Source organism: Plectropomus leopardus, chromosome 9, assembly GCF_026936395.1.
Source record: "Plectropomus leopardus strain MGB_pleo_1.0 chromosome 9, ASM2693639v1, whole genome shotgun sequence".
NCBI lineage: Eukaryota > Metazoa > Chordata > Actinopteri > Perciformes > Serranidae > Plectropomus > Plectropomus leopardus.
The window spans coordinates 30,590,480-30,608,023 of record NC_142184.1 but is presented as its reverse complement, the minus strand read 5'-3'; the positions used below and the strand labels follow the sequence as shown (position 1 = coordinate 30,608,023).

General features: G+C 39.0%; 1 long non-coding RNA gene across 2 annotated transcripts in view; it reads left to right on the top strand.

Annotated features, from left to right (window-relative positions):
* Window positions 1–14,986, top strand: part of LOC148188771 (uncharacterized) — a 175,129-nt gene extending 160,143 nt beyond the window's left edge. The window contains exon 3 of one of the 2 annotated variants that reach the window (XR_015777347.1): window positions 14,834–14,986. This is a non-coding gene — a long non-coding RNA (uncharacterized LOC148188771). Of the gene's footprint in view, window positions 1–10,461; window positions 12,046–14,833 lie in introns of those variants that run through there. The other variant, XR_015777344.1, reaches the window with a different exon arrangement.
* The last annotated feature ends 2,558 nt before the right edge of the window (window positions 14,987–17,544 follow it).

Genomic DNA, 17,544 nt, shown 5'->3' with positions numbered 1-17,544 from the left:
ACTAAAACACACAGTCTTACACAGAGAGTCAGTGCGGTGTATAACTGTAAGGGAATAGATGGTTTGAATGATTCTAACTGATTCCTATATGAATTAGATTTTAAAAGATTCTTCTCTCCCTGTCAGTCTGACAGCTGATCAGCTGTGCAGCACGTCATCTGTTACTGACGTCGCTTCGAACAAACGCTGTGGGACCAAGGATTTCCCAATTCACAGCTTCCCCTCCTCTCTCCTCGCGTCCCCTCCTTGACTCCTCTGCCCGCATCCTCTGTGGGAGGGACTAAGACGCGAGGAGAGGAGCTAAGTGAAGGATGCTTGGAGTTGGGTTATCGTGTTGGAAAGGACCCCTTGTCGTCCTCTCTTTGCTGCTTGCCATTGTCTGTCTGGCGCTGTTGGATGATGTCACAGAAGTGTCAAGGACATTTTAAATTGAAGCCATATCTTAAAGATGATATGGATCTATGTTTTTACTATGTTTTCATGTATAACACCATCACTGACTTCAATGTTAATTGCCTACAGATCTAATGACATTCCCCTCAATCTCAGTTGTACTTACAAATGTGTTTATGCTAATTCGATTTGATTTATTTTTAACATGTAAAAAAGAAAATAGAGAAATGATTATACAAACAAGCAGACAGACAAAAAAAGAGTAATATGTACAGACAATGGAAAACAAAGAAAAGAAATGGTTAAAAACATGATGACTTGGTTTATATATTTGAAAAGGAGTAAGAAGTGCAAATTTATTTAATCCCACCCCTTCACCAAAAGTCTTAGAATTTTTCTTAACCAGCTTCCTTATTAATTTAAACCTGCACATCAAATTCCTAAATTTTACATTATTATTTATAGAAAATAAACTAATGATTGCATGCTAATATGTCAAATGTTGAAGGAAAACATGGTAAATATACCTGCTACCTAAATATAAATATATACCTACGTTTAGCTCTAAGTGTGGCTAGCCTTGCACAGCTGCTAGCATGTCTGAATAACTGAATAACTTGTTGTCCACCTAAACAGTGACTTTAATGATAAAAATAAAATAGTATTTACTGCGATGCTCATTACTCAAACAGTAAGACTGTTTACTGCCTACGAACATCTATGCTGTCTTTTAATTCTTGTGGGATAATTGCACTTAGTCCAGCTGTGAGCAGCTGTGACCGTGGCCATGGGTGTGCAGTGGCACTAGTGGTTTTCACTGGACACCACAGCATATTCAAAAGTCACTGGTGACTTTCTGAAGATGTGCTGGTTCACCCAAACCACAGCTGAGCCTGTTGCCTTCAGCTCCTCATGTATCATCTCACTGTGGGTGTTTTTTTCTCATAACATTCCTCACAACAACATTTCACTGACCTCCTGACCAAATGCACCCAGTACGTCCATATCTGGTCATGAAGCCGATTTGTATTCTGCAAACGGAGCGTGATAATATTTCATTTCCTATAGCTGTTTAACAATGGAGCTCTGTGCTGTTTTTTAGTTGGTAAACCTTTAATGTAAATGAGCAGCCAGAGAGTATTTGGTTTGCATTAGCATTGGATTATCACAGCTTAAATAAAGCTCCAATGAATCAGAATGTGATCGTTAAACAGTAAGGATGATAACTGAAAGTAACAAGAACATGTAGGACACCGACACAGCCACACACGTGTTTACTCAATCAGTTTAGCATGAGCTTTGGTTTGCAGGTGCATGGGTCAGCATGACTACCCCCTGCATTCAGGTCGCAGTGAAAAGGCACGTGTTCACGGCTTTGTGCAGCACAGTGCAGTTAAAATGGGCTGTAAGGGGCTAGGAGGACTAAAGGGTGGTCCACATAACTACCTTCAGTCCAATTTGACAGGCCTCCAAAATCTGAAAAAGCCATTTCATCATCTAATTTTGTCATCAGAACTTTTCATTTTGTCCATGTTTTTTTTCACCATACTGGCTTTTTAGGACTCATTCTACCTCCATCCAACTTTGCCATCAGATTTTATTAGCTTTGAGGTATTTTTCTGCCTGTAATTTCCTTTTCCTTCACTTAACCCTCACACAGAAACACACGCATGCCCTTTATTCCATCACCGGATCATTCCTTAGTCATTTTCACACTCATGTTCTGTTGGAGAGAGACACTAACACAGGGGAGGAGGAGGAGGAGCAACATTGTTCTCAATAATGTGAACCACACTCCCTGAGTGTGCATGGCTGCATAGGCAGTCAGTCCTGCTGTTTAGTGTCTTCAAGAGTAAAACTACAACCACCAACAGTAGCCATTTGGATCAATGAAACAGAGTGAGTGGGCGATGTGACATGCACTCGCTCACTGTATGTAGGCGCCTCTCCCTTGCTGTTTTGGATGATGTGATACCATGACTGCAGGGTGTGTATTGGCTGGAACAAATATGTGTTTCCACATATACAGTATAAATAAAAGGAGGCTGATTTTCTGGAATTACTTTCATTTAAACCTACCAATATATAGTTAAATACAGAGCTCCGGCTTGCTGGTAGCATGGTCAGACGTGGTTGCTTTTCACATTCAACTCCATGTGATTGAGCATATTGTTAGCATAGTGTAAAACAAAGTTCAGGCAGAGCACTGATGTTGAAAAAAGAAATTACATTTGTCCTTGATCCTGCTACATTTTTGGAGTTGAAGGATGAGTTGATTAAAATCATCAGCTACTTTAAAAAATTCCATGGTTGGCATGTTGCTGCTGGTGGCAACATACAAGTATTGTGTCTTTATGGCCAAAGTATGCAAATAAATAGCAATTCCAGAGTGTAGAAATGCCCTCTTACAGGAAAATGTCATACATTAAAAAAAAAAAAATATAATAATAATTATATATATTCTCACTTTTACTTTTAAAAAAAAGTTATTTTTAATTTTATGGTATTTAAAATATCCAAATATCAATATGTGGTGCAACCATCATGGCATAATTTATGTTTTGAAAATGTATTTGAAATAGCTCTCAATCTATGCATTTATTTAATTCATTATATTTTCTGCCCTATTTTGCATAATAGTGTTTTGCAGTCTTTTACAAAATTGCACTGCATTTGTATGTATATTTCTAACATATTATGCAAACAAACTTTGTCTGGTGATGTCCATTTTCTGAGGTCCGTTTCACAAAGCAGGTTTAGTGAAAACTCTGAGTCTGTTAACCCTGAAATGAGGGAAACTCTGAGTTTTCCGTTTCAAAAAGGGAGGTAACTCAAACCAGAGAAAGAAGTGTAACTCTAGCCTGTTTCACAGAGAGGGGTAACTTAAGCTCTCGGTCAGTTACCGTAGTAACAGACTCTATGAACCTAACCTGGTCGGGACCAGGTTTTTCTCAATGAACCTCGAGTTTCTCTCAGTCTCCGCCCTCTTTCAGCCACATACGCAATTTGATTTCCTCATTCATTCATTCAGTCAGCAGGCGAGTGTCGGAGTATAGTTCTGCCGTCTGTCAAAATGGCATGCCCTTTCATTAATGATCCAGTGGATGAAGGAGCAGCATTACTGCACAGAGAATTAGGCCTAAATATTCGTCGGGAGATTGTTTTCAGACCACGGATAGATGTTCTCGCATTTCTGGACACTTATCTTTTTGAGTGGTACCGTTTCACATCACAGTCCATATAATACACACACAACCTAATCCGTCCGTACATTTGCAACATTACCAACCGCAGTCACGCTCTCACATCCTATCAGATATTGTGTGTTGCGCAGCGGTTCTTTGCAAATGGCAGTTTCTTGTATAATGTCGGAGATGCAGAGCATTTAAGCAAGGCAACCGTATGCAGGGCGGTCAGAAAAGTGTGCCTGGCCCTGAAACGACTTTTACACATCTTTGTCGTTTTCCCTGGACATAAACCTGTCAGAGCCATCAAGGAGGAGTTCCACAGGACTGCAGGTGAATGATGTAGAGATCTGTTACATTAATTTTGAATCATATTCCGTTAATGACATTGTGCTGCAACCTCAGACTGGGATTAGTAATTTTAATTTCTTTTAGGATTTCCCAGTGTGATTGGCTGCATAGATGGCACACACATCCCCATCCCCATCCCCACGTGCGCTTCTCCCCTGCGGGATTGCACCTAAATGAAATAAAATGAAATAAATTAATACGCTACCATTCAAACAGTTTTCCCCTGTAATAGTATTGTGATTGCAAAGGACTACATTTAAACTTAGGCATTGACCCGGGCAGCAATGTTCTCCCACGCCGTCTCCCTCTCTGTTGCAGCTGCAGTGGTGTTGCACTTCTTTCTAAAAACGTGTTCAAACTCCGCATATGAGCGCATTAAAATTTCCAATTGGAGTGGGGTGAAGAACGCAGCCCTCCGCTTCCCCGTTGCCATGGTGACTCATCGAATCGGGGCTCCATTGATGCTGGCTTTTTATAGTTGTGGTGCACGCGCTTAACTCCAGGTGAAACTACTCCGAGTTGATTAAACCAACTCAAATCAGCTCTTCTGAAACCGGAAACTCAGAGTTTCCTATCTCAGAGTAGATCAACTCAGAGTTCAGGGTTACACTCAGAGTTTGTTGAACCTGCTGACCCCTGAAATATCAAATGATGTGACCAGCAACAAAAAAAAAAACACTTTCGGACTTTTATGGCGAAATCCATTCGAAGACATGAGGTTGCATTTAACACCAATTTTCCAAATAGCCATGTATGCAGTTAGCAGGTTTGTTACTCTCTCCAATTTAGAAAAAAAAGCCCAACATTTTATTCGCCAGTATGTTGTCGCCACTTTTGGATATCATGTGGTATGACCTCTAAAGAAGAAGTAATACTAAGTGGGTTTTTTTTCTTTTAGTTTTCTTTAAAAAAAAAATATATATATATATATATATATATATATATGTAAAGTTCATTGTAGTATTATTTGGAATATTTTGTTGCAATCTGAGTAATTTTTCCAACATTTCAGAAACACTGTTTACTTTTAATCTTTGCAAATTTCATCAGGAAATACATACCAGTATATATGGACAGTTAAGCAGTGGGTAATGCTTCAGGAGTGTTTGAGAACTTTCTGTGATTTGATACTTTTTTTTTTATCAGCATAAAACTGGGTCAACGGCAACTGCGGCCACTGCCCTCCTCAAGTTCCAAACATTTTCAAGTCACCCTTCAAATCTACAGGTTGGTGAGCGTTTGATATTGTCAAAGAGATTATGGAGTGATGCTTGAGGCACTGCCTAACCTGGTAGTCGCCGTTAAACATTCTGATCAAGCATAAAAAGGTTATCAGATATTGACCATCCTGTGAGCTGACATTTCCCGGGTAGAGCCCTGCAGTGTGTGTGAATGTGTGAGAGACCAGCAGCATATTTATCAGAAATATTCCATATTTAAAGTGAGATTGGAGCATGTGGAGTGAATGTCGCGCTCATATTCAAGTCTCACACTCATGCCGCATCAACATTTCATTTTGCTTTGTTTCCGTGCAATTTCATTCAGTGTCGTTGAACCAGGCACAATGGGCAGAACACGTTGTGCAAGGCCTTGATTTTGAAAAGCTTGTGCAGGCAGAGGTGCTTCAAGTGTCTCTTTTGGTGTTGCCAGGCAACAAGGCAAAGTCAGCTGCTGTCAATCATTTAGCAAATAAAGAATAACATAGTAAGTAATGTAATTAGCTAGCTAAAGAAGAAACTTAACATATGTTTTAGTCTCAGTCCGATGCTCTTTATTTTATCATAGTATTCTCTATTACCGAAACAGCATGGATAGGAGCAGCTATGGGCAACGCCCCTCTATTTTCCTCGCTAACAGGACATAAGGCCTGCCTCTAGTTTCATTTGATTGGACAACACGAGTAAAAACACAAAAAAAAGGTTGAGCAATGTCATTTTTTTGGTGTGTATCCCATCAAATCACAGCCAATTTTTAAACTAGGAGCGCAGGTGCTTTCTCAATAAAAGCGGGGCGACACAAGTGGATAAATGAGAGGCACCTGGAGTGCAAATGTGGAATGCAAAGTGCTTCAAACTCATTCAGAACAACTACAAAAGGCAACCCCTGCTGCTCGAAATGCATTCTATGATTACAGCCCCGCGGCACAACATGTCAGATCAAACTTAATTATCCCAAAGAGGACATTCAGGTCAGTGCATTAGCAAAAGAATGACCCTTGATTCAGAGGTAATTCATGTCATCAAAGTGTTTTGGATCTACACTAGGTAAAGATGAAACCTTTGAATTTATAAAAACTGTAATAGAGTATAATAATATGTTGTGGATGGATGGATCTACGTGTACTACTAATTTATGAAAGGAATTTAGTTTTTTGTTCTTTTGTTGTTGTTGGGTTTGATTGTTTTTAGATATTTTTGACATTTTGGTTTTGTTTTTGCACTTTAGCAGACAGAAAATTCATTTTTATCTCTGTCAGGTGAAATGGATAAAAGTGCATTTTATTAATTTGTGTAACCTTAACTTATTTATATTTATTTAATCATTTAAAATTTCTAAGTGTTTGTGAAATTTATCTCTGAGTTAATCTCATTTACCATTATTTTGAATGTTTTCTGTGGAGATTAAGTAGCTGCACAGTGCCTTTTCTGTACCTCTTGGGTTCCTGTAGCTCCTGGGGTTTCCGTAGCTCCTTCCATCTGCCCCTCATAGTGCAGTTTTGCATTTCTGTGTTTACTTTAAATATTGAATAATTTGAGTCACGTTTGGTGTATATTGTTTACTGTTTATACTGTTACGTTAATCAGCTGTTTTGTGTCGTTTCTACTGCTGATATAATTTTTGTCGATGTTTTTAGTGTAACTTTGCAGCACCATCTGCATTCTGGCGAGCCACTCAGTGTCATGGGACCAGCGTAAGGCTGCAGTTTTTAATCATCCACTTCCTGGTGTAAAATGCTGTTATTTTGCATGTTTAGGAGCAGAGGTGCAGAATTTAGAGACCAGAAGGGAATTTATGCGCCACATTGTCTTCTACAGGAGAGAATAAGTGCTGGAAAATTATTCCCTCTTGTTATCTTTTCATGCCCTATCCACATCGCTTATACAGGAATAAGCCTAAAGGGGACCATGTTTCATCCATACACTGTCGTTTTGGAGCCAGAAGTGACCGTATTTGGATGAGAGAGTGAAGCTGTGGAGGAGTGACGGGCATCCTGTCATAGAAAGCAGCCATGCCCTTAACTATCTGTGTCTTAACAGTTATGAAAGAACTCAACCCCTGCACAGTTATCACTGATATTGACATGAGCTATAGAGACCAAAACATCAGCAACGGGCTCCAAACATGTCTATTTCTGCTGTAAAGTTGGGCTTTTTAAGATTTGAAGATGTGGCCATTTGAGGAACTGCAGTTTTTGGCACGGCATTGTCTTCATCTTTCAGCCTCAGTCCGCAGCTGCTTTTAAATACAATATTTTGTAGCACATTTATGACTGTATAATCAAGGAGCTCTTGTCGTTGCAGTGATTCACAATTGACTGTTTCATATTTCATTGATGACTGACTCCTCACTCCTTTTAACTGGGAAATAGGAGCCGCAAGTTTTCCCAGAGATCGGTTCAGCTAAAAACAACAAGCCCTCTCTTCTATGATACAGGTCACCTTTTGGCCTTCGTCAAGGCTCAAAACTTTGCTCTTGTTTTCAGCTCAGTCTCGATTTTAAATTCCATACTCAATATGTCATCATGCACTAAAGTTAGGGAAAATATCTATGCTGGCATCTTGACTGTAAGAAGCCAGGATGGACATTTACAGCATTTGCTCCTCATTCCAACTGTCGTGGCTGCGACCTGGCGTTGTGTTCCAGATGTCGTTAGTAACATACCGCACTGGAACAATTTTCAGAAGTGGAGGGTTTTTCCTGCCTGATTTTGAAGACTCAAATTTTGTTCATTTTTCCTTGATATTTGTGTTTCTACCCTAAGTAATCAAGTCAGCTACATAGTTTAAAAAACTGTATTTTATTTGTATTTATCGTCTACTTTGTTGTGCTGTAGCCTACAGACAAAGTTAATTATTTTTATTTAATTAATTATTATTAATTGTGGCTGTGTTTTATTTCATTTGTATATTAAAAATGAATTCATCCTCATTATTGCATTTTATGCAGTGCCTATTAACAAGAGAGCTTGAGCTGGTCTGTGGAACGCACTGAAGCTCTGTGAAATGTACACAAGCTGCACATTTTGGGACACTTCTGAATCATGCTGCGATCAGCTCAGGCGGCTTGCAGAGATGTGCACTCTACCAAGTACGTGTTTCCAGTTTAATCCTCTATTTACTTTGGGAGGTTTTTTCAGAGATGTGCTTGTTTTCAGCAGCAACTAGACTCACATTCTTTTTAGTTAGGCAGGAGAAGTTCATAAAACTAGAGAGCACTTCTGCTGGAGATGTTAAGGGTTCAAAGAGCATAAAGGAAAAAATTTAAAGTATAGTCTCATAGCACAAATTCATTACACAGTCTACAGCACTCATATTTCCATCTTTACGTGGCCGGGAGCTTAGATTATTGACTTTTATGTTTGTATGTTTGTTTTCTTCTTCTTTTTCAATGAAATTACCTGTTATGAAGCTGAGCTACGCACCTTTTTAAGTTAAACATTTTTCTGCCCACATGCTGACATTTTCAAGTACTCATCAGTGACTGGAACCATGAATGAGTGAAGCATCACATTTCATACTACTGCTGCCTTGCGCTCAAAATTTAAGTGTGAAAATGACTATCTCAAAAAAGCATTGGTATTCTAATATTATAGCATAGTTATTTCCATTCAGTGGATGTTAGATATCTGCGACCTCTGCTCTGTCGGCTGCTATCCCTCTCTGGACCAGAAAGGGAATATTGTACTAAGCTGCTCTTCATGAACAGCTGGACAAAGTAATTTAGAAACTATTTAGTATATCCTAAAACATCTACAAAATCAGAACAAGCAGTATAAATTATATTATTTGATACCTCTTTTTGTAGTTTAAAGTCCAACCATATTAAAATATTTTTTCCTAATACATCTATCCACAGTATAAATCTGTGACTTTTGTTTGAGCTAGCCTATGTATTTAGTCAAAATGACATTACCAAAAACATAACAATGATTAAAATAAAAAATAAACCATTTTTATTGTATTTATTTAAATAAAACACATTTCAGCAAGTAGATGCATTTAAATCAGCATTACAAAATAACGTTTAATGTGGTTAAAGCAAGAATGGTCTGATGGATCCATGAATTTATTAGAGTGATTTATACACTATCTGCAAACAGGTGCATCTGTTTGAAAAGCTTCTCTTTAAGTTTATTATATCTCTGCAGCCATCTGAAGGCAGCAGAACACATATGTTGATAAATCTGCAGCTCTGGTTAAAGACGTGCCACGTCAGAGCACAGTGCCAATATGTGCATCCACTTTGTTTACCTCCTTTAAATCACATGCAAATGGCATCAAGCTGTTAAAAAATAACCAAATAACTATCAGACTAGTGGGTTAAAACTAAATATTCTGCCTGTTATTGTAGGATATTAGTGGAGTTTGTCAACACTGTGTGTCGTGACCTGATTTTCTTTCTTTTTTGCATTTTTTTCCCAGCGTTTCATATTATATATATTTTTTTTCCATTAAGATATTTTTTAAGGCATTTTTGCCTTTGATCAATAGGACAGCACAGGTGTGAAAGGGGTAGAGAGAGAGGGGATGACATGCAGCAAAGGGCCGAGGCTGGAGTCAAACCTGCGGCTGCTGCAGCAGGGACACGAGTCTAAACCTCTAAACACGAGTCACCCACTCCATCCACCGAGCCACCAGGCGCCTCGATCATATTTTACTCTTTAAATACACAAAACAGCTGTGTCACATATGCAGTCATTTACAACACAGTAAAGCAGAATTAAAGGAATATTTCATCCACAAAATGACCAATGGTAAAACAATCAATCACCCCCATGTTACTTTGAATTTGTAACGGGAACTTTGTTTTTCTCGCTCCGCATTGAACAAAGAATCCGAAAACTGGGAAAATCCTTGATGAAAGAGGCCACGTTTATCAAAAGCAAAACTATATCAAACATCCACTTACAAACTTTTATACAACTCTTGTAGTATAATCTTAGTCTCATTTATCCTTTACAAACACATGCATTTTTCGCAACATTTCTATTTTACACACTTCGGCATAAATAGTCGTGCATGGTCGAGTACCATGCTTTTGCTTCAGTGTTGCCAGATGTACGATATTCATTGTATTTGTACAATGATTTTGCCCTCTGTATGATCAGTAATTGTAAAATTGCAATAATGTACAGTATTTTGACCACTGTGACACTTACAATAAGCAGTTAGTTTTGTTTACATATCTCATTTTGACTCATTCCTGGCTTCTACATCTGTGTTTATGCATCACTTATCAAACGTGACTTGTCATACAATAGTTCAGAGATAGGACTAGGTGATACAATCCCTTGTGACCGTCATTACCTGAGGTGCTAGGATCTTCATGCCATGGGTTGCAGGAGAGGTCTTCAGCTCTGGATCCTCTACTTGCTCTGCTACTACTGCTGCTGCTTTGGGGCCCAGACAATGTCTCTTCTCCTCATCCAGAGCCAGTGACTGGACTCTTCTGCAGCACTGGAGAGGGATTTGATGACCTGCCGCAGGGCTTGACCTCAGATTCCCAAGTCCAACAGGAGCCTGGTTGTTGATCTGCCCACAAACTCTCTGCAGCCGACGTCGACTGGATCGACCCAGACTTTCCATCCGTGTTGTTCCGCGTCAGCTGCCAGCTCAGAGTACTTAAGGCTCTTCCGTTCGTAGGCCTCCCCAACGGAATCCTCCCAGGGCACTGTCAACCCCACAACCAAAGCGGTGCAAAGGGACATTCATACGTTTATATACCAATCCATGAAGCAGACAAGATATCTTAATAAGTAACCTGCAGAGGGCCAGAGTATGTGTTGGCACTAAACCCACATTTCCTCCATGTGGGGTTCAAACTCTTATATTCTGCCTGTATTTATCAGAAGGCCTCCAGGTCTTAATAACACTCCTTCATTCATCTCCATATCACCTACATGGCATTTACATCTTCTGACTGGGTGCTGTTGGCTGGCTCAATAATGATCTAGTCTTTCACCTGACATTCTCTTGTCAGCCTATAATATGGACAGAGGATTTGGTGCTAAAGTTTTGCAGACTCGGCGGGGCTCTGACATTTGACTTTTTGCTCGGGCAGTTTTAATAAGAATCTTACTATTTCAAACAGTCCCTGGGGTGAAGTTAGATGTGGATTTGATGTGATCTGAACAGCCCTTAGCAGCACTTGAACTCTTACCTGAGATGGACCATTGAGAGCGAGAGTGGAGATGATTGGCCTCATGCTCACTCTCCACTGAAGCTCAGCCTTTTTTTTCTCTAGCTGTAACAAGAAGCTTTTAAGGATGAGACACTGATTAGTGAGAGGTTGAGAGAGGGTAGAAAGAGAGAGATAGTGTACAGAGATGAAGATGGACAGAGAGAGGGAGAGGGGAGAGAGTCGGAAAGGGGGCTAAATATGTGCAGAGACAGGGATGAACACGAGGGTGAAGGCTTTAAAGAAGAGGAGCGTGGGCGGAGGTGGAGATCTGAGGCAGCGTATCAAAGCAGGGCTGAAGTGCAGGAATGATTAAGAAAGGGAGGATGAATTGAGAGCAGCAGTTAAGAGAACAAGAGAGGAAGCTGCGTATGGAGAGGCAGCTGCACCACTTGTTTTCTATAAAGTATCGCAAAAGCTTGCACTTCATAGTTTATATAACCTTTATTTGTCCGAAAGGAGTCCAAAGTTGAACACATTTCTTCACTTTCAAATTCACCCAGTAGTTACTTGTCTTCTTATTTTAGCCACTGTGGTTTTGTTTTAGTGTGTATATTAATACTGTATTAATTAGCTCGCCAATTACCCATAAATTACTTTATTTGCGATACCCTGTAAGTGGCCATTTACACAGTATGGAGGTTCAGTGTTGTCAATATTAAAAGGACATGTTTTAATCAGATTTGATTCTTTTTGTTGATTTATGTGTGCTTTGTTTATACCCATATTAAAAATTGAAATAACATAATAATTGCCATTATTTTCAGTTTACTCCAAAGTTTAACACTTCCTTTGTAATAAAATGAAATGTGAGACAGGCTTTTTAAATAAGCAGGCTGTTTGTTTTTTTTGTTTATGGTGTTTTTTATTGTGAGAACAATTATGCATTTTCAAAAAATATTGCACAAATGATAAGATATTTACACTTTAAAGTGTAACTTAACCCTATTTTCCCTTATTTTTTGTCTGTGACCAATGAGAACAACAATTTTAAAAACTGGTCCAGTATTAAGCACAACTACTGCAGCCAGCAGCGGCAAAACAGGCTGCAGTGCACTTAGAGGCAAATGATCTTTCGCTAAGTCCCGCCCCTGAACTCAAAGTAGCCAATCACAGCGTAGCATTGGCTAGCTCTGACAAGGGTCCAACAACTACACAGCTGTGCTCCATTGACTCTCATGTAATAGTTTCAGATTGTTTTACGGGTTTCTTGCTGAACGTTGTGTCTTGAGCACGTGCAATAATTTTACCCGTTATAACCGTTACCTGGAGAAGTTTGAAGAAGGTGAATGTTTCTTCCAAAACCAAAATCAGATCCTGAAATGTGTGGGGTTAGCCAGCTAATGTTAGGTTGCTGACTTAGATACTGAATGTATATATGTATATACTGAATGTATATGCTACTCATTTGCAGTGTGTGTAGATGAACAGTGTTTAGCTTCGCCTTGTGCCGCAGCCAGCACACAGTCCTCTGCCAGAGTTATTTGAGCACCGTCAAGTAACCTTCACTAAAAGTATTTGTATATGCCACTGACAGGTTTGGATTATTATTCTGAGTGTCTGACAATTTATGGAAAGGATCCTTTTTGTTAAAGATTAAGAGCCTTCTTGTTTAATCAGAGCCAGATCCAAAAATCTCCATTGACAAACACAGCAGACTACATTTAAATAAACAGTAACTTAAGCGTGTGTATTGTCAGCATATTTTCACATCTAACTGAGTGAATTCAGGCTTTCATTCTACAAAACCAGAGTTGGTAACTGTTGGAACAGTAGAGAGACGACCCAAGGCTGGTGTCCATGAATTTTATTTTGTTTCTGTTGACTCTGAAAAAGGTGTGTTTTACGATAATAAAATTACTTTTTATGTAAATGGATTGTATGGATTGGTGGGTTAAGTTGTTTCAGGAGTGTTTCTGGTTAAACAAAGGATCTTGCTCTTTAACAAAGACGCTGGCCTGCGTAGGGATTATTTCCATAATGTTGTGAGACACTTTGGATAATAATCTGAGCCTGTCAGTGACAAAAACTACCAGTTTTAGGTCACAAACATTGACAGTTCTATATTACCAGCAGAGATTACATTCCAGCCTGTTTTGCCGCCGCTGGCTACAATATCAGACCAATTGTAAAAAAAAAAAAAAAAAAGTTCTTCTAATCAGTCACTTAAACACAAAAACATGAAATTTGGGTCCAGGTTAAAAAAGTTACCCTTTAATGTAGTCATAAATTATGTGCACATAAATGGAAAATGAAATTTCAATTTGACTGGATTATTACATTTTAGTAGGTCCCTTCCACAGAGGACAATTTGACATGTCAGCACAGGTGTAAATAATGAATTAAATGATGGCTTCAGTTTCAGGGTCTCTGTATTGTGCATGCAGGCTCACTGTCACTGGGACACGAGAATAGAACAGAGCCATTGTTAATGGAAATATTCACACCTGTGCTTTTTCTATTATGTCATAATGTCTGCTGCGAAATAATGAATATTGTATTTTTGACAGCCCTTAAGAAAAAAAAGGAAAAAAATTAAAATCTAATTTATTTTCTAGGTTTGATGCACATTTACTGTCAAAATAAAACTTTATCAGTTGAAATTATTTAGAGGATTCATTTTCAAAATGAAAATGTGTCAATTTAAAAGTTCCCAACTTAAATTCAGTTCAGGTTGCACATTGTGTGTTGATTCAAAACTGAAAACTCATTCATTACTGGACCCTTGTCTTCCATTATCCAGTAATAGCGACTGTAATATTATTTATTTTCTTGTGAATTTGCAGTCCTCTGAAAAAACGTTTTGTTTTTTTTTCACAATAAATAAAAGAATTAGATTGTGTGTGTGTGTGTGTGTGTGTGTGTGTGTGTGTGTGTGTGTGTGTGTGTGTGTGTGTGTGTGTGTGTGTGTGTGTGTGTGTGTGTGTGTGTGTGTGTGTGTGTGTGTGTGTGTGTGTGGTAAATCTAACTTTTGATTGACCAATCTTTCCTGTGACTAAGCACTCGATCAAAGTAGAACAAGAATTACACAGTCTTATGAAAGACACTTACTTTAATGATAGCAACTTGAAAGTAGATTTGAAATAAAACAGCTGGTATTTTTTGATATTACCGCTTCTACCCTGTTGGATAGTAATTGAATCTTCGTGTGTTAGATAACCAAGGGCATGCAGGAAACAGGTAAAAACTCAAAGTATTTTACACTTTTTCTAATAAAAGTTTTTGACATTTTCAGGCAGCAGCATCACAATAATTTGCTCGTCATACTGCTCCTCCATGTACACAAATGAATTATGAGTCTGATGCAGATATTTATTTAAACTAACCTTGTAACCATTGCCAAGGCAGCTAATCTAATTCAACATTCAAGTGATACCTTGACCCCCATGTTCCGCTCCTCTTCTCTGCACACCTGGCTGTGTCTTGCTGTCACTCATAAACCAATCATAAGCTAACATCTCCCTCTTCTGGTCTTCTGTCACCTCTGCCCCTGCCCCTGAACTCAGGTCTCCTCCAATAAGGGTCGATGTCATAGCGAGGCACTCACCCGTGGCTGCAGACAGAGCCGCCAATCATCTGGGATAATCAGAAATGGGCTGACCCTGCGGTGACCCGGCCTTGCACAGGGCTGACAGGATGAGAAGCGCTGGAGTGAAACTTACAGGGTATTTTCATGCTGTCTCTCTGTCCGTTTCTCACACACACCCACACATTGTGCACCTAGTTCTCACTCATATACTGTGCTGTGTATATAAGTATGAGTACACAAAAGGAATTTGAGTCTTGTTTATTATTACAATATACATAAATACAGTACTCTCATACTGTATATGTGTACACATCAAGTCAGCTTAAAACTGTTGTAATTGTTTAACCAATTAATATGGATAATTATCAAAAACAGATATTTGTATAGAACAATAAGTTTAATTTCCTTAAAACTGTTTGACTCCATCATAGACTTTGCCTCTCACATGGTGTCACGTGTTATCAACTCGCCCTTGACAAACAGCAACCACAGTGATCATCTGATAGTGGTTTTTTTTTATGATGTGCAGCAGTGGATCCCTCCTTGGTCTATTAACCTTTAACATGCTGCAATATTCATCATTCACTTCTGCCACAGGTAGCATCATGTCCTTTCCTGTCATTGTCCTCGAAAGAGGAATACAGTTTCCTCTCGTGGCAACCTCCTGAGCTGAAAAATGCAACCACGGGTGTGCAAAAAACGGCAGTTCTTTGAATGGACACTTGATTTTACCCCAACAAGTGAATCAATCCCCATACACACCCATGTTAAAATGCCTAACTTTACAGCAGAATCAACATGTTTATAACCTGGTACAAAAATCGGCACTGTCGTTAAATTTCCCCTTCTTGACAATGTACAGGGGTTAATTTTTAATTGGGCTATCAATTTATTTTTTTTTTAATCCTGATTAATCACTGGTTTTCAGTAGTTAATTGTGATTAATTGCATGCTTACTATTCCGTTATTTTGCATTTCAAAACAATTTTGAAGTCCATATTGACAAGGTAAAGCTGTTCTTACCAGATTTTCTTAAACGGTAATCAAATGGCACCATTTGCATTTTTCAGGAGTTCCAGTTAGGTTAATTTCTCTGATTTGTCCTGTATGCATGAAGCTATTGTTCCCTGTGACTGTTGACTTCTCTGCCATCAGGTGCCACTCATTTAGCAATGTTGTGGTTAACTTCTTCAATTTAGTTTCATCCTCAGGTCTATGGAGATTCACACACTCCAAAATAGTGCATTGCCATCTTTGACGATGCAGTTACTCACATACAAATTTCGGTACAAATTTATGCCAGTTGTCTATTCATGGAGAAGTTTTGTTGTTTAGAGGAGCTGGTGTTGCCTTTAATCAGCAGAGAAAACACTAAGTATCGAGACAGCGTTTCAAAGGGGGAACAGCTCATGTTAACCCTGTGTTTTTTGGCAACGGGTCAGCTAAAACCATCATCCAGATTTGCAATCCAAGCAGCGGTTAATTAATACTCAGTGAATGTGATAGGCGTGAATGGGACTTTTAACATAACCTGAAACCTCCTGCAGTGTTGTGATCTTGTTAGCTAATCAATGATATGCTCCTTGGCCATTGGGTTCCTGCTGTAACAGTTTCTTATTACATTAATCCATGCTTTACACTTTTACTCTGTTTTTTTGTTTTTGTTTTGGAAAGGTTTAAAAAATCACCAGAATGTGACTCTTATTAAAGCTCGCAACTCTGTGGAGAGGTCAGCCGTTTTTCACAGTCGCTGGAATGGTCCACTCACATCTTGCCATTGTAGTCTGATGCAGTTTCACCGTTTCTAAATTGACTGTGTATTCCATCTCAACACTTGAACAGTGGAATTGAGAGGGGATAAAGAAGTATAGCATGAAGGACACTGGTATCCCTTGCCAGTGTCTGCCTGCACGTTTATCCTACAGTACTACTGCAGACAATTCCCTTTTAAATGCAATGCAGTGCAGAAGGTTTGTATAATGTCAAACTCAAAAACCTTCACAATATCTGGCAGCTGAAAGAGGAGCAGAACTCATACTGTCTGCATGGAGGCTTTGTAGATACTTCACTGGTTTCATAGCAACTGCAGTGGACACGTCATTAAAGGACAGTAGAGAACTGGCTTCACACAAGGAGAGGCTGACCAGACAATAGTGGAAAATTAAAGATCGGTTAAAGATGTATAAAAGATTATATTTGTGGGACTCTGGATAAAAAAGGGAAAAAAACAAAGAGGACTGATTCCCTTTGCTTGATTGATGTCATTAAAATCACTGTTTGTTTGTTTGTTTTTACCTCACAAAAAGTAGATCGCGACACACTTTTCATTTGAGAATAGTGGATTTTATAGGCTGAAACTTTTGCTGGTAGATTTGATTAGCTCGCTTATCTTTCATTGACTGTGAGTTGGTTGAAGACTGACTTCAGTTGGCTTTTTATGCCTCTGTGCTGGAGAAAGCCATGGCCGGAGGCATTATGTGCTCGGTTTGTCTGTTCTTCTGTCCGTCCATCCGTCCATTCTGTTCTTGTGAACACGATGTCTCAAGCCTCAACATCTTGAGGGCATTTCTTCAAATTGTCAAATGCTGACTTGGACTCCAAGATAAACTGATCAGATTTCTGTTGGTTAAAGGTCAAGGTCATTGTGCACCTTGCAGCCATCTCATTGTCTAGACACAATATCTCAAG